The 20,205-nt window shown below is 43.9% G+C and overlaps 1 protein-coding gene across 1 annotated transcript in view; it reads left to right on the top strand.

The window, feature by feature from the left end:
- Bean1 (brain expressed associated with NEDD4 1) overlaps nt 1-20,205 on the top strand; it is a 50,375-nt gene that overhangs the window by 21,110 nt on the left and 9,060 nt on the right. The gene's annotated exons all lie outside the window — the stretch shown is intronic.

Genomic DNA, 20,205 nt, shown 5'->3' with positions numbered 1-20,205 from the left:
ATATAAAAAGGCATCCCACCTAGGAGGAGGAGCTTGGGTGGAAGGATATACATACGTTAAGTTTTCAAGGGTAGAGCTAAACATTTCCATAGTGGCTGTTCCAGCTTGTTCTCTTATGAGCAAATGTGAGTGAGATTTCTGACCACTGTATGCTCTGACAACAGTGGGTGTAGTCTAAGTTTCTCATCTCAGCCATTCACGTAGGAAACAGAGATAGTGTGTGGTGGTTTTAGTTTGAATTTCTATGGTAACTTCATGTAGTACTTCAAACTCTTTTGTTAAGGAACCTCTCAAGTCTTTTACCCATTTACGGTGTGCTTTTATTATTGATTTCTAGGCACTCTTTATATATTGTGAATGACTTCTCATTTAGACATATTATTGAAAAAATCTTCTTGATTAGGGATTGCCTCTGTTTTTCATTGTGGTACCTTTGGATTAATAGAATATGCCTACTTTTTTAGTCCATAAAAATATAGGTTAATTTTCATATATGCAACTATTTAGTTTATACATCTTTAACTGAATATGAGGTTATGAAATACATTCTTATACTCCTTGGGAGTAGAGAGTTTATCACTGCCATTCCAAGAATACAATTTTACAAATTTGAAAACTATGTTGAGTCCTTTCAGTCACATAGCAATCTTGTGGAAGAGGTTTTCCTCTACTGTTACTGACATTTCAGATTGCAGTAAATACATTTGTAATGACATTTAAAGAGCACTCACGAAATAATTTAAGCTTTTTTTTTTTTTTTTTTTTTTTCAGAAATCTCCCTTTCTTTTCAAGGTAAAGAGGGATCTGTAGTACTTTAAAATATGTGCACTGGTCCTGACATTTTAAGGGCATTAGAGGACACGTGGCTATTACACATGCATAGTATGTCATCAGCACACTGTCAACCTTGGGGACAGTGGCACTGTGGAGGAGTAGGGTGATCAATTATACCTGCAGTAGTGATGTGCTGGCCTGTCTGCCAAGCATAAAATCCAATTATCTACAACAATATGACTATCAACAACCCAGACAGTGTATAATTTACCACTGAATTTGTATCTTCAGAAACCTGGCCCGTGATCTTTAAGTTCTTTTAAAATATAAATTATACTGAGTGTAAAGTCAAAACACCAGACCTCAGTAGAAGGGTGAGGCTGAAGCTCCCAGCCTGGCGTAGTAAATTTTTAGCTGTCACGCCCATGTCAGGTTCTGTTCAGTCTTAGCTCCTGAACTGGGATTTGAGAAATGAAAGGCTCAGCTGTCCACAGTTGTCTTCACACAAATGCCATGGGTTTGGCAAGTTGATGAAGCACATTTGCAATGAAGGGACACACAGCCCCTTCCCTAGGTTTGACACACTGGCTTTGATATAAATGATAATGCCGAGACATAGAAAAAGCCAAATGAAGGTCTGTCTGTCAGTTTGAGTCAGTAACCAAGAACATTCCCTTCAGCTGTAGACGTGGGGCCCAAAGGCGACTCAGCTCAACCCTGAGTCAGGTAGCGGGAGGTTCCAGAGGCACGGCTGAGGCAAGCCATCACTCAAAGACACTCTGGGTAAACAGTACACACTTCCTGTCAGCTGTGGCTGAGGACTGCATATTTCTATCTGAAAAGGATTCCCCGTGGGGCTTCTTATCATCTGAAGAAAGGCAGGCTGTCTTGGGTTCTCTGCATGAACACGAAGCCTGGGGTTTTTTAAATTGGCTTTCCTGCATCGTCGCAGATGGGTCCGGCTGTTAGTGCTGTTTGACACTGAGCGGCCGTAATGGATGGCATGACTAATCGCTTGTGTATCCAGCGAAGAACAAGCCCGTTTTGGGTGGAAAGCTAATCATGGGGGAAAGGATGGTTCTGGGAAGATGAGAGAGGGGATTGTTTCGTGTCTCGGGAGACAAACAGCTTAGAGAGCAGCAGCAGCAGCAGCAGCAGCAAAACCAAACAAAAACAAACTCGAAGGGCAAAGCCTTAACACTTGAAGAGTGAAATTCCATAAATACCTCCATGACTTTAGAACCTTTAAGTAGGACACAAAAGGTTCTAATAATTTAGAATGTCTGCGTTGAAGTGAAGAACACTAATGGGAGTTTGGGCCACACAGTGGGATGCACCATCCTGGGGTACATGGTTAATGATGAGATATATCCCACAAGTCATTTTTTAGCAACCCTGCCTGCTTCAGATCTGACTTTGACTCTGTTTACATCTCAGTCCCTGAGCAATCCTTGAACCCTCGAAGTATCCTACTGATCCCACCGTGTGGCCCAAACTCCCATTAGTGTTCTTCACTTCAACGCAGACATTCTAAATTATTAGAACCTTTTGTGTCCTACTTAAAGGTTCTGAAGTCATGAAGGTATTTATGGAATTTCACTCTTCAAGTGTTAAGGTTTTGCCCTTCCAGTTTATTTTTGTTTGGTTTTGCTGTTGCCTCCTCCTCCTTCTGCTGCTGCTGCTGCTGTTTCAAGATTGGACTTCCCTGTGTAGCTCTGGCTGTCCTGAAACTCACTATGTAGACTAGACTGGCCTTGAACTCAAGAGATTCAGAGCCTCCAGAATGCTGGGATTTAAGTAAGGTGTGTGCCACGTCTGATAGTCTTCACATTTAGATCTGCTTCTAGGAAATGCCTTCAGGGTTCTAAGGCTTAATTCCATATACTGAACACCTGTTATGAGCCAGCCATCCTGTTAGCCAGTGTGTTTTGATTAGCTTACATCAGAGGACACTGTTCCAGTTTTACAAATGAGTCAAGGGACTCAAAGCGTTCGATAGGCACTAGTAACAGGCAACAGAGGCAGCTTTTGACCCATGACTTTTGATATTGCTCTGTAACTTGGGCTGGCCTAGTTCTATAAATGTCACTTTTATTTCCTCAGATAGAGGGAGGAGATAAAAGCCTTATCCAAGCTGTGTGAATATACAGTACAGCTTAGGCTGAGCCCAGAGCATTGCTTTATCTGTTCTAACTATACCTAGGCCTAGAAGCTTCTAGCCTCCATCCAACCTAATCTTTCAAGCTGACTGATTCAAACCGGCTTCTCTCAGCTTCTGACTGAATCACTCTGCTTAGCCTCATACTAACTTTGACAATATTTTCTAATTCTGGCCCCTTCTCATTCTCTGGCTCATTCTGCCTTCACTTGTGTCTAGCTTGTTCTCTCTGTAACCTGTCTCTGTAAAACTGTCCCTGTAAAACTGCCACACCACCACCACCACCACCACCACCAGTGTCTAGCTTGTTCACTCTGTGTGTTGCTCTCTTAAGTAACATCTCTTTCCTGTGCTGTTCTCCTAAGAGTTGGGCATATCCTATCTTTGATTCATTCTGTAAAAATCTTTCTCTGATTCATCACTTTGTCTGCCTCTCAGTTAGACATCACTTACAAACATGGCTGCTTCCTTCTACAAACTAACCTTACCTTTATTATTAGGGATTAAAGGTATGTACTAAGGGCGTGTCTGTACCCCAGCTAGATCATACTATAATCCTGGGTGTGTCTGCTCTCTGGCTGGATCCTATCTTTGGATGTGATCCTTTGCCAGAGTGGCCATGTTGCTAGATTAAAATTCCTCTAGATATTTCTCTTTCTACTAATGACACATTACCTGTAGTACACTGCTAACCTTTTTGAGGTTAATTCTGGATACTGGGGAAACTTCTATGAATCCAGAGACAAAATTCTGCCACATTTAATGTGTCCCAGACTCAGACACCTCAGAGCCCTGTTCCAGGTCAGGAAAACAGGAGAGCAACCACAGGGCTATAATTCCTCCCTTGTATAAAGGTGTGCAATGTCACACTGTTGGAGGAGCCAGTGTGACATTTTTCATGTATCTTTCTATTGTGGATGTCCAATTTAATTATACTACAGCCAAAGAGCATATTTTGTACACTTTAATCTTTCTGAATTTGTTGTTGCTTGTGCTGTGACCCACACATCCCAAAGAGTGTCCCATATGTGCTGGGGTAGATAGTCCTGCAATCGTCAGGTTTAACACTTGGTGAAGTGTTCCTTAAGAGTCAATTTTGTCAAGCTGGTTGCTAGCATCCTTCAAGCCTTCCAGATCCTTGCTGAGTTTCTAGATAGCTCTTGTCTTACTTATTGAGGATGCAGTGTTAAAATCCCCACTTTCAAATGAAAATGACTTTTCAAATCTAATAATACTCTCTCTCATGTTTTAGGGGACTCATTAGTTGTTACGTTCACCCAACAACTATATGTTCCTGATATATTGACTTGGTACTAGGAGGTGTTCTTGCCTCCAGTAATATTTCTTGCCTTGAGTTTATAAACTTTGTCTGAAATTAGCATAATTTTGCCAGCTAAGACCACTAAGATGACTCAAGGCCACCAAGCATGACATTCTGAGCCCCATCCTTGGGACTCACATGGTGGAAGGAGAGAACCTACCCCACAGGCTTTATTCTGATCTCAACATGAATGCTGGGGCACACATATGTATGCACACATGCACAGACTAGATTCATTACTACTCGTGTGGTATTTCTTCTCCCATTTCTTTTTTATTTTCATCTGTTTGTTTTTTTAATCTAATTAAAATGTGTTTCTTGGAGTCAGTGTATAGTTGATCTTGCCTATTTAACTCACTATGATACTCTGTTGCTTGAATAATGGATCTATACATTTATTTATTACAAACACCAATTAATAAAAATATAAATAATCACTAGTACAAGGATCATTTTAGAGTATTTGCCTTTTGTCTCCTGTCTCTTTTTTGTCCATGTGTTCCTCCTGTACCTCTTTAGCATTAAGTAAACATGTTTAATTTGCTGCTGTAGTCTTCTGGGTTTTTTTAAAAAATTCTGTTAGTAATTGCTCTGAGGGTTATTCATGTCTCTTCCTGTATCACAATCTATTTCAGAATAGTAGTAATTCAATCCAGTAAAACAGGGAGACTTTGATCTAATGCATCTCCCCAGCCTCGTTTTTTGTGCTCTTATTTTTCATATTCATTCTATCCTTATATGACATGAACATAACAAAATGGCTTTCTAATTATTACTGCAGAACCTTATCTCTTTAAGGAAGCGAGGGGAAGAAATGAGGGAACTGGAGAGAAGATTCAGCAATGAAGGACACTTACAAAGGACCAGTTCAGTTTCCTGCACTCACATCACGGGGTCACAACCACCTGTAATTCTAGCTGCAGGTAACCCAGTGCCTTCTTCCAGCCTCCATGGGCACCCACATGCACATCTGTTTACTTGCACACAAATGCACAAACATACACATCAGTAAGCTATTTTAGAGAGGATAAGATGAGAAAGAGTACGCCTACAAAATCTTCTCTAATTATCGCGATATTTACCCTGTCTAGAACTTTGCATTTCCTCCTGTGCGATCACGCTAACACCTGCTATCTGCTCCTCTCAGCTTCAGTGTCTCTCGTATGCATGACAGGTCCAGCAGCAGCAAAACCTCTCACTTATGTTTATCTGGAAGCTCCTTTGTTTATTTCGAGTTTTGAGGGAGCTCTTGTTTAATGGCTACTTTGTGCCACTCCACGGCCTTGGGTGCTCCATGGTTTCTTATTGGACATGAACCGTGAGTCCAATTGGTTCCCTTGTATGTGCTTTCGTGTTTTCTCTGCCTTCAGGAGTGTTATTGATATGTTGAAGTGTGGATCTCTTTATGTTTATTCTACTTGGGATTTGCTGAGTCTCTTGGTGATGTAGAGCAGGTTACCAAATTAGGGAAAATTTGATGTAAGTTTATGAGGCTCTGTTCATATTCTCTCACTCTCTCTCTCTCTCTCCCCTTCACATTTGATGACATTCTGTTGATTTGTTTTCAAGCTTACCAATGTCTTAGTTAGGGTTTTACTGAACAGACACCATGACCAAGGCAACTCTTATAAAGACAACATTTCATTGGGACTGGCTTACAGGGTCAGAGATTCAGTCCATTATCATCAAGGTGGGAACATGGCAGCATCCAGGCAGGCATGGTGCAGGAGAAACTGAGAGTTCTGTCTTCATCTGAAGGCTGCTAGCAGGATACTGACTTCCGGGCAGCTAAGGTGAAGGTCTTAAGCCTATGTCCACAGTGACACGCCTATTCCAACAAAGCCACACCTCCTAATAGTGCCACTCCATGGGTCAAGTATATACAAACCACCACAACCAATTCTCTGGCACCTTAAATTTGCTGATGAGTCCCTCTAATGGTTTCTCATCATTTTCTTTTCTTGGCTCTAGCTGCCTTGGAACTCAATATACAGCTGAGTGTTCTAGTTAGCGCTACCTGTCACCTCAACACAACCTAAAACCATCTGAAAACAGAGTTCTAATTGAGGAAAAGTCTCAAATCAGATTGGTCTATGGATTTATCTGTGGGCGATTGTATTGTTAATTCATATAAGAGGACCCAGCCCACTGTGGGCAGCACCATTCCCTTGGCAAGTAGTCCTGGCCAATATAAGAAAGCTAGTTAAACATGAGCAGCTTGTGAGTAAGCCAGCAGCATTCCTCAGGTTCTGCTTCAGGTTCCTGTTTGAGTTCCTACACTGACCTCCCTCAGTGATAGCTTGTAACCTTTAACCTGAAGTAAACCATTTCCTCCCTAAGCTGCTTTTGATCTGTGTTTTGTCACAGCAAGAGAAAGGAAGCTAGAACCCTGAGGATAGCATTAAACCCTTGGTTCTCCTGCCTTTAATTCCCAAGTGCTGGGATTGCAAGTGTGTATTACGCTGCTGGCTTCATCTGCTTCTCCACTATGGCTTACAAAAGTTCTCTATTCCTTGAAGCATTGTAATCATGCATTCCTTAAACTCTTTAAGCATAACTTTCTTTATTGACTTACACATATTTATCATTGCTTTAAAGTTTTTGTCTATCTAGTCTGATATCTGAAACACAGTTTTTATTGGCTGGTTTTTGTTTTGCTTTTATTTGATATTTTCTGACTATGAGTCGAATTTTCCTGTTTCTTTTTCTGTGTTTTTGTTGACCATTGAACATTTTAGATGATGTAATAACTATGGATTCTTACTTTTTAATGCCACACAAGCTGTTGTTTGCCAAGTTCTTTAAGACACGGTTTGAATTAAAACTGTAAAACACTCAGTTTCGACTGCACCAAACAGTTGCTGGTGTCCCTACTTGCCTTTTCCTTTCTTGGTTCTGGTCTTAAGATTCCCTTCCTTCTAGTTGACTGGAGTCTACACAGCTCAGCGCTCACCCAAAGAGCAATAAGGGCTTGTACTCTAATGCTTTGAGATAGGAAAGCTTACTTACCCTCTCCGCTGGACATTTGTATGTGAGGCCCAGGGAAACATTCACTCCCTAGGCTGTTTTCCAGTTGGCTCTCATTTTCAGTTCTCAGTAAGATTACACCTCTTTGCATTAACCTAAGACAGAGGTCCTCAGCATGTGGGTTGAGACCCCTTTCCAGGGGTCATCTAAGAGCATAGGAAAACACAGATATTTATATTATGATTCATGACAGTAGCAAAATTACAGTTATGAAGTACCAATGAAAATAATTTTATGGTTGGGGATCACCACAACATGAGGAACTGTATTAAAGAGGGTGGAAACATTAGGAAAGTTAAGAACCACTGGCCGAAGAGATCTGGGCTCTGCTCCACGAGATGCCTGACAGTAGTCAACCCCAGCCAATTTGGAGAGCCTGTTAGGCCCTTGAAATGACGATTCAGGTCATTCAGGTGTCAGCTAGCCCACTAACCCATTTCTCGCTACACTCAGAGCCACAACTGCAGGCTAATATAACAGCTAACCCTGTTTGTTCACCACTGAGACTGCTGCTTAAATGATACCATTCAAAGTCAACTGTACTGTCTCTTATCCACGGTATCAGGGAGCTGCTGGCTTCCACAGCTTGCTGCATTTGGGCCAGCAGAGCCGATGGAGAATATGGGAAGCAATTCCAGGCAAGATCTCCTGCTTTTTTCCAAGTTCTCGCTGCTCATTGCTCAAGTAGAATTGAAACTGTATTCTGCTGGTGTCCAGCTTGGTGGCTGCATTTATGGAGCACTTACATCATCTACCTCCATGGTCTCGTGCGATTCACAGAACCACCTTCAAATATAATTGAAGACAAAGGACATTAAGGACATCAGTAACATCATTATGGCTTTTAATCACTGTATTTACCATCCCCAGGACTTCCTCTCCCTAAAGCCTTTGGACCATCTAAATTTTTGGGTCTGGGGTAGGGATTATTCATTCTGTGATAACAAATAATGTAGTGGGGAGCTACATGGACCCTAGGTCTGACTCGTGGGAATACTCAGGATTTTCTTTCTTACATAATACTAATTAGCACACACACAAACACACACACATACACACACACACACACACACACACACAGAGGAAGGACCAATTTCTCCCCATGGTGACGTCAACCACAGAAGTATCTCTGACTGTCCTGGGGGCCAAACCAGAAAGAGCAAAGAGAGCCAGTTCTGCAGGCTCCATGTTCTCCTCCTTTGTTGCACTTCGCTTTCTTTTGTTCATTTGTGAGGAGGTCTCACATTGCCCAGGCTGGCCTTGAACTCATTATGTAGCAGGGAATGATCTTGAACCGGTTCTCCTGTCTCTGGTTCCTGAATGTTAGGATCATAGGCATGTGCCAAAAATTTGACTGTGGGTATTTTTTTTCCCTGTGCATCAGCTTATTGGGGAAAACAAAGATTTTAATGATCTTCATATCTTGAATATGTTTACCTTTAGTTTCTGTCCCAGTTATTTTTAATTATCAACTTCACAGAGCCCACAATCATTTGAGGGATTGTCTATCCAAATCAGCCTGACCTGTGGGCATGTCTGTGGGGGATTTTCTTAATTATTACTTGATGTAGGAGCGCCCAGCCCACTCTAGGCGGCACCATCCCTAGGCAGGTAATCCTGGACTATACAAGAGAGCTAGCTAAGCAAAAGCCTGTAAGTGTGTAAGCAAGCAGTGCTCCTCAGTGGTCTCTGCTTCAAGCTCCTGCCTCCAGTTACTGCCATGACTTCCCTCAGTAATGGACTGTGACCTGGAAGTATAAGATGGAGTGAATGAACTGTGACCTGGAAGTATAAGATGGAGTGAACTTCTTCCTCCCTTAGTTTCTCATGGCCAGAGTATTTTGTCACAAGTGTAAAGGAAGCTAAAACAGACACCAATGGGATTGATAGATGTTACCTATAGTTGCACACCTTTAATAAAGCTGCTTCCCAGGTCAGTCGCCTCCGTCCAGGCTCTGAGGCAGAAGGCTGCAGTGAAACTCTGAGAAGACAGCACTTAAGAAAGCCTCAGCCATCCAGCGCTAGGCTGTTTCAGCTTGTTTCATGGACAAATACAGAAATCTTTGGATAACATGGCCTCCACCAGTGATCTTCTCTCTCCCTATGTGGAACAGCTTGTGGTCATCTGCAGCATTTGTGAATTTAACATTTTATGGATTAAATATTCATGAGTTCCTGGAAATTCCATGTTAAAGCAAATGGTCATTTTTCTATCATGATTATAAATCTCATAATGCATGTTGGCAGGTTGGAGCTAATCTCCTGGCTGATAGGTGCCAGTCCCCTCACCCGCACCCTTACGATGCTTCTCAACCCAGTTTCACATCTCCCACGTATCCAGCATACACAGTGACTCTACCAAGGTTATAGGAACCTGGCTTCTCAGGGCTGGAGGTATAACTCAGTGGGAGAGAGCTTGTTCAGGATGCTTGCCCAAGGCAATGGGTTCAGTCCGCAGCACTGGGGAAGAGAGAAGAGATGTAGAGCCAACTCTAGAGAGAGACGAAAGAGAAGAGAACAGGAAGCTCTTGAGGCCACTGATGCATCTAGCAAGGAAATGAGAGCTGGTTTGTGGCTCTAGACAAGTGTATTCTTCCCCCACAGCTCTGGTCTGCAATGGCAGCTGGCTCATAAATAGGGAAATTGGCTTGTGAAATTGGTTCAGTGGACTTCCAGCCCATGAATAAATATTTCTGCAAACCAGTAATAAAATATTAGGGAATGATGGCCAAATGGCAAAGATATGGGATTGAGGTATGTGGAGGGACATCTGAGCTCATTTTAGTGTGTTTATCCGAGAGGCAGGATGTGTCCTAATAGTAGAATAAATCACTCTGGGCTCCTGTTTAGAGAATCATTAAAGGCTTGTGGGTGGTTGCATATATTTCCCCAGTTATCTGAGGCTGTGGTTGAAGACCTTCTAGTTTGCAATGCTGTGCTCTCCTGTTAACTCTTGACTTATAGACCAGATGGGAGCAAAGTTACACTGCTGAAGTGGGACCAGGGAGCTCCATCGACACAGTGAGTCTCCCCCTCTCTATGCTACGGCATCTATTGGGGGATCTCTCGCTGTCCAGTTTGAGAGGTTCGTTTCTGTCTGATTCATGGTGATGGTACAAGTCTGGAGTGTGCATGAAATAAGCACTTAGTGGGTATTAGTTCAGGATGCATGAATAAATGGGTAATGGATGGCTAGGTTACCTGATGGAGGGTGGATGGATGGATGGATGGATGGATGGATGGATGGATGAATACATCATGTAGATGGATAGGTAAATGAATGGATGAAGGCATGAAGGTTAAATAGTTAAACAATGGCAGATCAATTAATGAATGATTGGTAGGTGGGTAGATGGATTTATAGATAGATACATGATAGGTAGGTGGGTGGATGACTGATGAGAAGATGGTTGGGTAGATGAACAAATAGACAAGTAATGGTAGGTGGGTGAAGGGATGTGTTTATAAATGGATAGATGGATGGTTGATTGATAAATGGATTAATGGTGGGTATACGGATGGGCAGATAAGTGGGTTACTAAGTAGATGCTGAGATGCTGCCTAGCTAGATAATGCCTGAGAAAGCTTCATTACTTAGATTAATAGAGAACCGGCAAGATAAGTCGACTACTTTATACTTCATTCCCTTCTACCATATTCTGCCCCCACTCCGGACATCACAAACAGACCTTGATGTTGCATTCGTTGACTTCTTGTAGAGGTATGTCCCCATTGTAAGAAGAATCCTGAACAGCAAGTAGCCTAACCTCACCCACTCCCCCCAAGAGTGGACCCTCTTCCCTGAGCTCTCTAAGACCTAAGTCCTCTGTAGTTTTGCCCATGGTCCTCCTGCCTCTCATCTTGTTCTGCATGCTGCCCTTTGTGTCCTCTCTGAGACATTTCTGCCAAGCCCTCTAGCTTCCTCGTGTCTGTCTTTTAAAACATCTATTCAATGGCTGGGTTATCAGCAAGAGAGCTGAGGTGTCATTCAAAACAGCAGGGAAGGAGATGTAAAAAAAAAAAAAAGTCCAAGTCAACAAGCTCTGTCCTCTGCTCTCTCCTGCAGGAAGCTGGGGCCTGTCAATGGGGAGTAGCAGAAGGTGATACCTGTACCAAGTTCCCTCTGTTCCTTCCACTGACTGCATGGCTACCCTGTCCACTTGGGCTGTGAAGGGATGCCCTACTGAATTCAGACCTTCCCAGGGAAGTGCACCTGTGACAAATGCCTTAGGAATTTTTGTGACAGGAGCCATCAGTCAGATCTATGTCCTTGCTTCCTCTCCTTCTTTCTCTCAGCAGAATCTCTGGGAGAATGGTCCAAAAATGTTGACTCAGCACCCTGGTGTCAATGTGCCTTCTCCCTGTCCCTGAGGCTCAGCAAGCTTAGGGCTATAAGGAGGATGCTCTGTGCTCACTGAGACTCTTTGGCTGCCCAAATGCTGAACTCAGCAAGGATTTAGCAGCAGTGGACTGCTACAGTAGCCCCGCCCTGCCCACATTCTCCATCCTAGAGCCAACCTTGCCCTCAGCCTAACAGGGATCTTGAATCTTGTTGCCTCCATTCATGGTTGTCAGGCCCTCTCGGCCCTCATAACCCACCTACCCACCCTGCAGAGAACAGTTTATGGCAGCCAGCAGGTCCAGAGAGGACTATGTCCAAATCATATTGTAAATGAGTCTTAGAGCCAGGATAGAACAGATACTGATCCCTTCCATTGTACCCTCTTTCCCCAATTCTCAATCTATTTGTTGCTAACAAACAAAATATCCGAAGTTGGTTAGTTTATAATTATGTTTGTTCATGGGCGTGGAGATGTCAATGTATGGCATTGTTGTTGGCATCTACTAAGAGCCTTGAGAACGAGGGATGAGGGAGGGAGGAAGGGATTGAGAGGAGGAAAGAGAGAGGGGTCCATATTATTCTCTCATAACGATCCTACAATCCACTCCCATTAGACCTAACTTGCCCCAAGACTGGCACTTCCAAGGGTAATGGTCCATGACCTATCTCCCTTCCATTGAGCTCCGCCCCTTGAAGATCACCACGACTGTAACTTGAGGGCCCAACTTCCGGAGCATAAACTTCTGAAGGAAGAATCCACAAGCAAAGCACAGTGCCTTTGCTACACCTCCCTGCTTCACGAACTTCCAGATGATCCCTGCTTTAGATCCCAGGCCTATGTACACTTAAGCATGGTACTTCAGCCCGCAGAGTGAAGTGTCTTTAGTGAAGTTCATTCAATGGAGCGACAGTGGTATCCACACCGATCATTTAAGACCTTCTGAACTAGTATGAATGAGTAGCAGTCCATGCTTGGGTCGTCAACCTGGAAGCACTACACACTAGTGGCCCATGGATCCCAGCACCACTCCAGCCCTTTGAGGCCTCAGAACCCCATCTGCAGAATAGGGGCTTACTAGGCTATCTCCAAAGCTTGTACAGAAGTCAGGTTGATGGAGCCAAGAATGTCTCTGCAGTGTTAGGCTATGACCTCAAGGGCACCTGCCTAAGCCAGGGCCTGTGGTCTGCCCTGTGTGGTGTGGTAGCATATGCTCAGCATCCTGTATCCCCAACTCCATGCTTATGTGGATACTGGGCACCCCTGCCCAGTATCAGATACAGCAGCCTCTTCACAAGTCCCCTGACTCCCATCATGCCTCTGCCTATCTCCCTCCCATTCTGCAGTCCACAGGCTCCCTTAAAACATTCTGACAATGCCACTGCTTGCCCCTGGGCAAAGGACAGCCTCTTGGCTTGACTTTTAAGAGTCCCCATGGTCTGGATCTGACAGTGTCTCCCAGGTCACTCTCCACCAGTTCTCTCTGCAGCCTTTACCTCTCGTGGTTCCTCACACGCACTGGCCCTCCTCGGGGCCCCGAAGTTCTTGTGCAGTGCAATTTGCCAGACCTGTTTATCATGAACTGGTAATCTTCCCTAGATTTGGACTCCCTCCTCAAGACTTGACCTACAGCTGGGCATAATGTACATGCCTGTAATCTTGGCATCTGGGAGGCTGAGGCTGAATCGTGAGTTCCAAGCCAGCCTGGGCTACATAGAAAGACACTATATAGGGTCTCAAAACAGAAACAAAGTAAAATCAAACAAAAATCCCACAAGACCTGGTGAACTCTCTTTGTTCATCAGAGATGTGCATACTCTGCCTTGCATGTGTCTGTGGACCTTATAATCAGACTTGGAGAGTTGGGTGAGTGGTGGACAGGAGGATGGGCCAGTGGGTGAGTGAGAATGACAGAGAGTAGCTCCTTCATCCTCAGGGCACACAGAGCTGTGAACCAGTGATCGTTCTTGGTGCCATTCATAGGCTCCCAAGCTTCCTTTCTGAGCTAGCCCTGGGCAGAGGAGAATAACAAAGAGAAAGGGTATGTGCCCACCCTCCAGTGGCTCCAAACCAAGGCTTCATAGATCACAGGGTCCTGGATTGTAAAGAGCAATCTGCCGCAAGCCCTGGCTCCGTCCCTTTGACAAACCCTGTGCCTCTGCCTCTTCCTTATCTTGTGTTGAAAGACACCTAGCTGCCTCTGGGGGGTTAAATGAGCTAAACCTTTGTGCAGAGACCCCTTGTGTCAGCTGCCTGGTGAGTAGCAAATTCTCATCCTGTTAAAGCTACAGCACGCTCAGCAACGGCAAGACCCACTCTGCCATCCAGAGTGTCGCTGGGTGTTCTGGAATAAACCCAGAGGCAGAACACCCACAGAGCAGTGTGGCTCACGGCCCAGCCCTAGGTAGCTCCCCCTTCCATATGTACCTGCTTGAGACCCGCGAGCTCTCACCTCTGGGAACTTGGGTATCTCACCAGTAACGTTCTGCTAACTTGGCCTGAGTAAGCCTAGGTCACAGCCTGACAACACAGAAAGTAGCCTGGAAGGCAGGAGAAATCATTTTAGGAGAGATTTTCCTTTATGCAAGAAACCCTGGGCTCCCAGGATACAGCACCTGGTGACTGTCCACGGACCTTCATCAGAATGCAGAGCAAGGGGGCTGAGGCTTCCCAGTGACCCGATCCCTTTCTGCAATGCTCTATGACTTTGGGGAAATTCCTTAACCTCCCTGTGGCTGTTCCCTTACCTTTTACCTGGGGATCCCATCATTGAATTAAATGAAATGACCTAGTAAAGTCACACAGTAGGTACTCTGGAGATAGCCACCACCCACTTTGAGGAATGGTGACCTATCAGGGAATTGTGTACATGGTGAAGTGGTGTGCACTTGGCCCTGGGCACCTTTGGAGACGTGTCCTGGAAAAGAAGTCAGGGGCTGAGACAAAGCTTGCTTCTTCCTCTGCCCTCGCCGCAGCTGATGCAGGAGACAGAGAGGCAGGGCAGTGTGGAAGGGGACTGTCACGTTATTGCTCTGCAGTCATATTTATCTTCTTGATAAAATGGCCCCGAGTTTAGAAATTGCAAGAGTTGCTCTCATAATTTAAAGCTGAGCCTCCTCTGTGGGTGATGGTGACTGAGAGATTAATCTCCCAGCCAGCCATGCAAGAGACTGGCGCCAACCGGCTTCATCTACAGGCATGGGAGATGCCATCTCCCATCTAACTCATAATGAGCTCGGACAAGGCAAGCTCTCATCTCCTGCTGCAGCAGGCAGAGGAAGGGACATCTTCAAGGTGGCCCCGTGGGGCTAACACCTGTTGGCAGCAGGTTCTGCATACTGAGGAAAGGAGACAGGGCATATGTGCACATGTGCACAGTCGTGCACACACACACACACACACACACACACACACACACACGCTGATTACCGTTTAGGCACCTGCAGCCCTGAAATCCACAGCTTTCTAGTGTTGTGTACATCTACTTCAGATCAGGGTGTGACTAGTGTGTTCCCAGCCCTCCCCACATCTGGGTTCAGAATGGGACAGCCAGCCCAGAGCCCCACTGGGAGCAAGACTCTTGCTCTGAGCTCCCTGTTCCCCAGTAGTGCACAACCCACATGCCACAGTCCCTGCCCTTGACTCTGAAGGTGAGAGCAAAAGCATGGTCATTGGTTTGGGCAGGACAGCATTGTGCATTGTGTCACACAAAATGATGGATGGCTGAAAGCACCAATTCATGACCAGCTCTAGGCAGCTTATGTCATTGCATGGAGTGCTCTGTTGAAAAGGATACTAAGGCTGTCAAACAGGGAGAAGAATCATGATTGATTAGTAATGCTTGTCACCGGCATAGACATGAAACAGTGGGAGGCATGTTACAGATTAGCCCTACGCCAAGGTCAGACAACACAATTTAAAATGATCCCTTTGTAATGGGGGTGGGAGTGGGGGGTAAGGTGGGTGCAGGGGAGTTTCACCTTTTATCTGTGCGTCATGAAAAAAAAAGAAAAGAAAAAACAACACCAAACAGAAAACAATAGCTGACAGTAAAAATGAGAAGTTGGCACTTCACCTAAAATCCAAGCTGTTAAAGAGAGGAGAAACGGGATTCTACCTAATAGAAAACAGAAAGCCAACCAAGCCATCCTGCAGATATTTAATGAGCATCTATTATGTGCCTGGCGTTTGACCAGGTGCTGCAGATTCAGTAAGTTAGGCAAGATAAATGGGATGTTTATATTCAAGAGGCTAACAAACTAGTAAGATGGGCAAGGAGCATGAAGACACAGAATCACAATAAATAAGTAAACACATGAGCAAGTGAGGCATTCAGAGGTCATAGTGGCGTCATCTAAAGTAAGCATACGCTGTATATGCTATAGTGTCAGGTAAACAAGTCTGCCTTGTTTGACCACCTCACTACATGTGTGACAATGGGTAGGAAACGTGTGTCAGCATGCACATCTCTAGTCAGAGCAGAAAGTGAGAGAATGCACCAGAATCTCACAGGAAGGGTGTATCTCAGCGACCTACAGATCTCCTGGGAGGCTCCGCCTCCCAAAGCATTCACAGCTACCAATCATAACACCGGATCTCTGAATTCAGTAATCTCCAAGGGTGTGGCTTTTAAGGAAAAGTCCAAAGACTGAGAAAGAGGAAGCTGAAGTCCATGTACTTTCGGAGTTATTATGGTATTAGTTTGAATATTAATTTTGCAGAGATGTGTTTTCCTGGTATATGCCTAGTGGGGTGGTGGCTGGATCATCTAAGATTACATTTGGGAAGGACCAGAGTGCTTTCAGAACTCAGCCAATAGCATCACGTGCATTCCCATGAGCAGTCCAAAAGATTCTCATTCCTCTACAGTACTTGGGGTCATTGATCCCACCGGTTATAGCCATCTGAATCTCTGCACCTTTTCTTTGTTTGGTTTTTGTTGGTGGTGGTTTGGGGGATTTTGTTGTTGTTGATGATGTTGTTGTTGTTGTTTGCCTGTTTGTTTTGTTTTCAAGACAGGATCTTTGCCTACGTCAGTGTTCTATTGCTGTGAAGAGACACCATGCCCCAGGAAGCTCTTATAAAGGAAGCATTTAACTGGGGCTGGCTTACAGGATCAGAGTATCATCATGGTGGAAAGCATGATGGCATGCAGGCAGACAAAGTGCTGGAGGGGAAGCTCAGAGCTCTATCTCCAGATCTACAGGCAGCAACGGGGGGGAGGGGGGGAGGAAGCAGAGACAGGCAGGGGGAGGGGGGAAGCAGAGACAGGCAGAGAGACACAGAGACAGACAGACAGACAGACAGACGACAGACAGAGACAATGGACTGACTTATGCCTCCACAAGTACTGGGATTAAAAGTGTGTGCCACTATACCCAGCACATTTTCATGTGTTTATTGGCCAGTTGTCTTTTGGAGACACGTCTATTCTTATCATGGTTTACTGCTAACAGCACAATCTTTATATAACCAGTGTGGTGATAGCTCTTTATATATTCAAGACTCTCATACCCTCTGAGATATCGACTCACACACATTACTCTCCCATTCTGTGGATTCTCTTTTCCATCCCTTCATAGTCTCCCTTGGTACAAACGGGTTATAAATGTTATGTTTATGTTTCCCTTCGGTCTCTCATGCTTGTGTTGTCATATCCAAGAACTGATTGCCAAATCAGAAGTCACGAAGTCAACAATGCATTTCACTGCACTGTAGCAGGAGGCTTTGCTCTATAAATATTGGACTTCTTTTTCTTGTCCTGCCTTTGTCTGATCTTGGTATCTAGGTAAACATGGCCGTACATAATAAGTCGATAAGCAGTCTCACTTATACTACTATTTTTAAGAATTCTGTGAAAATTGGCATTATTCATACATATTCATATATATAACAATTATACATATAAAACTATTTTATCTATACAGATGAAGTGCAGTATGTCTGTCCACACATTATATAACATCGTCACCATACTCTCCAGAACTTTCTTTTCATTTTCCAAACCTGGAACTTTGTATCTATTAAAGTTACTTATTCTTTAATGTTTGGTGCAATACACCAATGAAGCAGTCTCATGCTGGACTGTTCCTGGTAGAATTGTTTTTATTAGTCATTCAATCACTTCACCAGTAATAAATCTGCTTACAGGTTTTGGTTTGTCCTGTATCTATTCACCCAGTTTTGTGTATCTCGAAGAATTTGTTCATTTCATGCAAGATATCCAATTTGCTGGCATTTAATTGTTCACAGTTCTCCTTGAAAGCGGTATTTCTGTAGGGTCTGTAGTAATGTTTCCTCTTTCATTTCTGATTATAGTATTTTGAACCTTCTCCTTTCACCCTCCTTTCCTTAGTCATTTTGGCGTAAAACTCACCTATTTTGGTCATCTTTAAGAAATAAAGTATGGCCACTCCGACGTTACCACTCTTTGTCTTCTGAGTCTCCATTTCACAAACGTCTACCCTAATCTTCCTTGCATCTTCTTATGCAGACTCCAGTTTGCCCTTCTAGTTCCAGTATTCTAAGGGAGAAGCTATTCATTGATGCGAGATCATTTTTAAAATTATACAGGCACTTGATGCTGTAAATGTCCATTAGCCACTGCATTAGCGTCATCTCACAGGGGTTCACTCAAACTCATCTTAATGTATGTTTAGATTTCCCCTCTGCCTTTCTCTCTGACTTGTTATTTGTTTATTGATGTGTTGCATGATTTCCACATAGTTATTATGTTCACAAATTTCTTGGTGTTTGTCCTTCTAATCTTCCTTGTAACCAAAGAGCATACTTTGTACAGTTTTGATCTGTTAAAATAAATTGTAGTACATCTTACATCCTGGCATATGGCCCATTCTGGAAAGCATCCCACTGTGCTGGAAAAGAATGCATGTTCTATCAGGTGGAGTGTTGTAGGCGTATGTTAGGTCTAATTTGTTTGTAATCGTGTTCAAGTCTTGTATTTTCTTTTTTTTTCTTCCTTCTGCTTAGTTGTTCATTTGTCAGTTGGCTAGCTCATTAGTTGGTTTGTGAGAGGGTCTCACTATGTAACTCAGGCTGGCCTTGAACTTATGATTCTCCTTTGCTGGGATTATAGGTATGTGCCACTACCTCTGGCTTCTACCCAACTTTATAGAAAATGAAATATTGAAGTTCCAGCTGTTGCTGTGCTGTGTCTATTTTCTCTGCTCTTTAGTTTAATGTATTTTGGAACTCTGCTTATTACTTAAGTAAATAAATGTTTATAGCTTTTTGTGGCTTCCTCAAAGATTAACCCTTTTATTATAAGATGTCCCTTTTATGTCTAATGACTCTGTTGTAAATTTCTTTTTTCTTAATGGTTAAAGCCACTTGAGCCATCTTTTAATTGTTTTCATATATTTGTCCATTACTTCACTCTTAATTCTGGTTCCCAAGAGAGATGCCTACAGACAGTTGCCCAGCCTGACAGACTCTGCTCTTGGTCAGGTTGGTTAAAAGATCACATTCAGCATGATAGTTGATAGAGCTGTATTTATGCATGTCATTTTACCTTTGTCTGTGTGTCTCATGTCTTCCAATTCTCCTTTTTGCTATAACTGAATACTTTATAGTGTAATATTTTTATTCTTATAAAATATTTCCCAACATATTCAGTGATTTCTCTAGGGCTTGCCACATATATCTTGCCACCACTACCTCATATTTATACATATTAATCCCAGTGAGAATTGTTACTCACATTCTTACCTAGCTCAGTTCTATCTTCCCCTTCCCTGTTGTTTTAATGCCCCTGCCAGCTTCTTATCTATCTCCTCCTGACTTGTTTAGTGAGGGAACCACAGCACAGAGAGAACCTGCCTCAGTTACCTAAAGGCACTTTGAGTTAGCTAACAGCTTTTAGTCTCAGTGTCTTCACACGAAATGGGAAGGTTTGGATGAACATAACTTCAAAGAGGAAACAAAATCTTAGCCCTGAGCCTACACATAGTAGGGCTTCTGAAAACTGGCCTGTAGTTGCCCTCACACAATCCCAAGAATCAATTTTCATTGACATTCTCCTGTCAGAGCGTCAAGAAGTGTGCACGTGGGCTGGAGGGATGGCTCAGTGGTTAAAGCATTTGCACCCAAGCTTGGAGACTGGAGTTCAGATTCTCAGAACCCATATAGATGGTGGGTGGGTTGGGAGGTCATATACTCCCAGCCTCACAAGTTAGAGAGAGAGGATCTCCAGTCCGCTGACTACTGAAACTAGCCCTATTGGTGATCTCTGGATTTGATTGAGAGACCCTGCTTCAGCGAGTGCAGTGGGAGAGTGATGGAGGATGATTCTGGACCTCCTCGGGTTTCCACAGGCATGCACCCCATGCTCACATGTGCCCACATGTAAATATGCATGCATACACACACATACGGGGTGGGGGAGGGAGCACAAAAAAGAAGAAGCATGCATGCCCAGCTAGGACCATGGAGTGCACATCCCACCAGGGGATCAGGCAGGAATCACAATGACCCACCCACTAATGATGATGATCAGTAAGCTGCAAAAGCCCCCAGCATGAGCCAACATGCTGCCAGGCATGTTCAAATCCCAGCTAAGCTCCCGA

Source organism: Mus caroli, unplaced genomic scaffold (genome assembly GCF_978045245.1).
Source record: "Mus caroli unplaced genomic scaffold, Mus_caroli_1 scaffold_10, whole genome shotgun sequence".
Taxonomy (NCBI): domain Eukaryota; kingdom Metazoa; phylum Chordata; class Mammalia; order Rodentia; family Muridae; genus Mus; species Mus caroli.
This window is presented reverse-complemented; position numbering and strand designations above follow the sequence as displayed.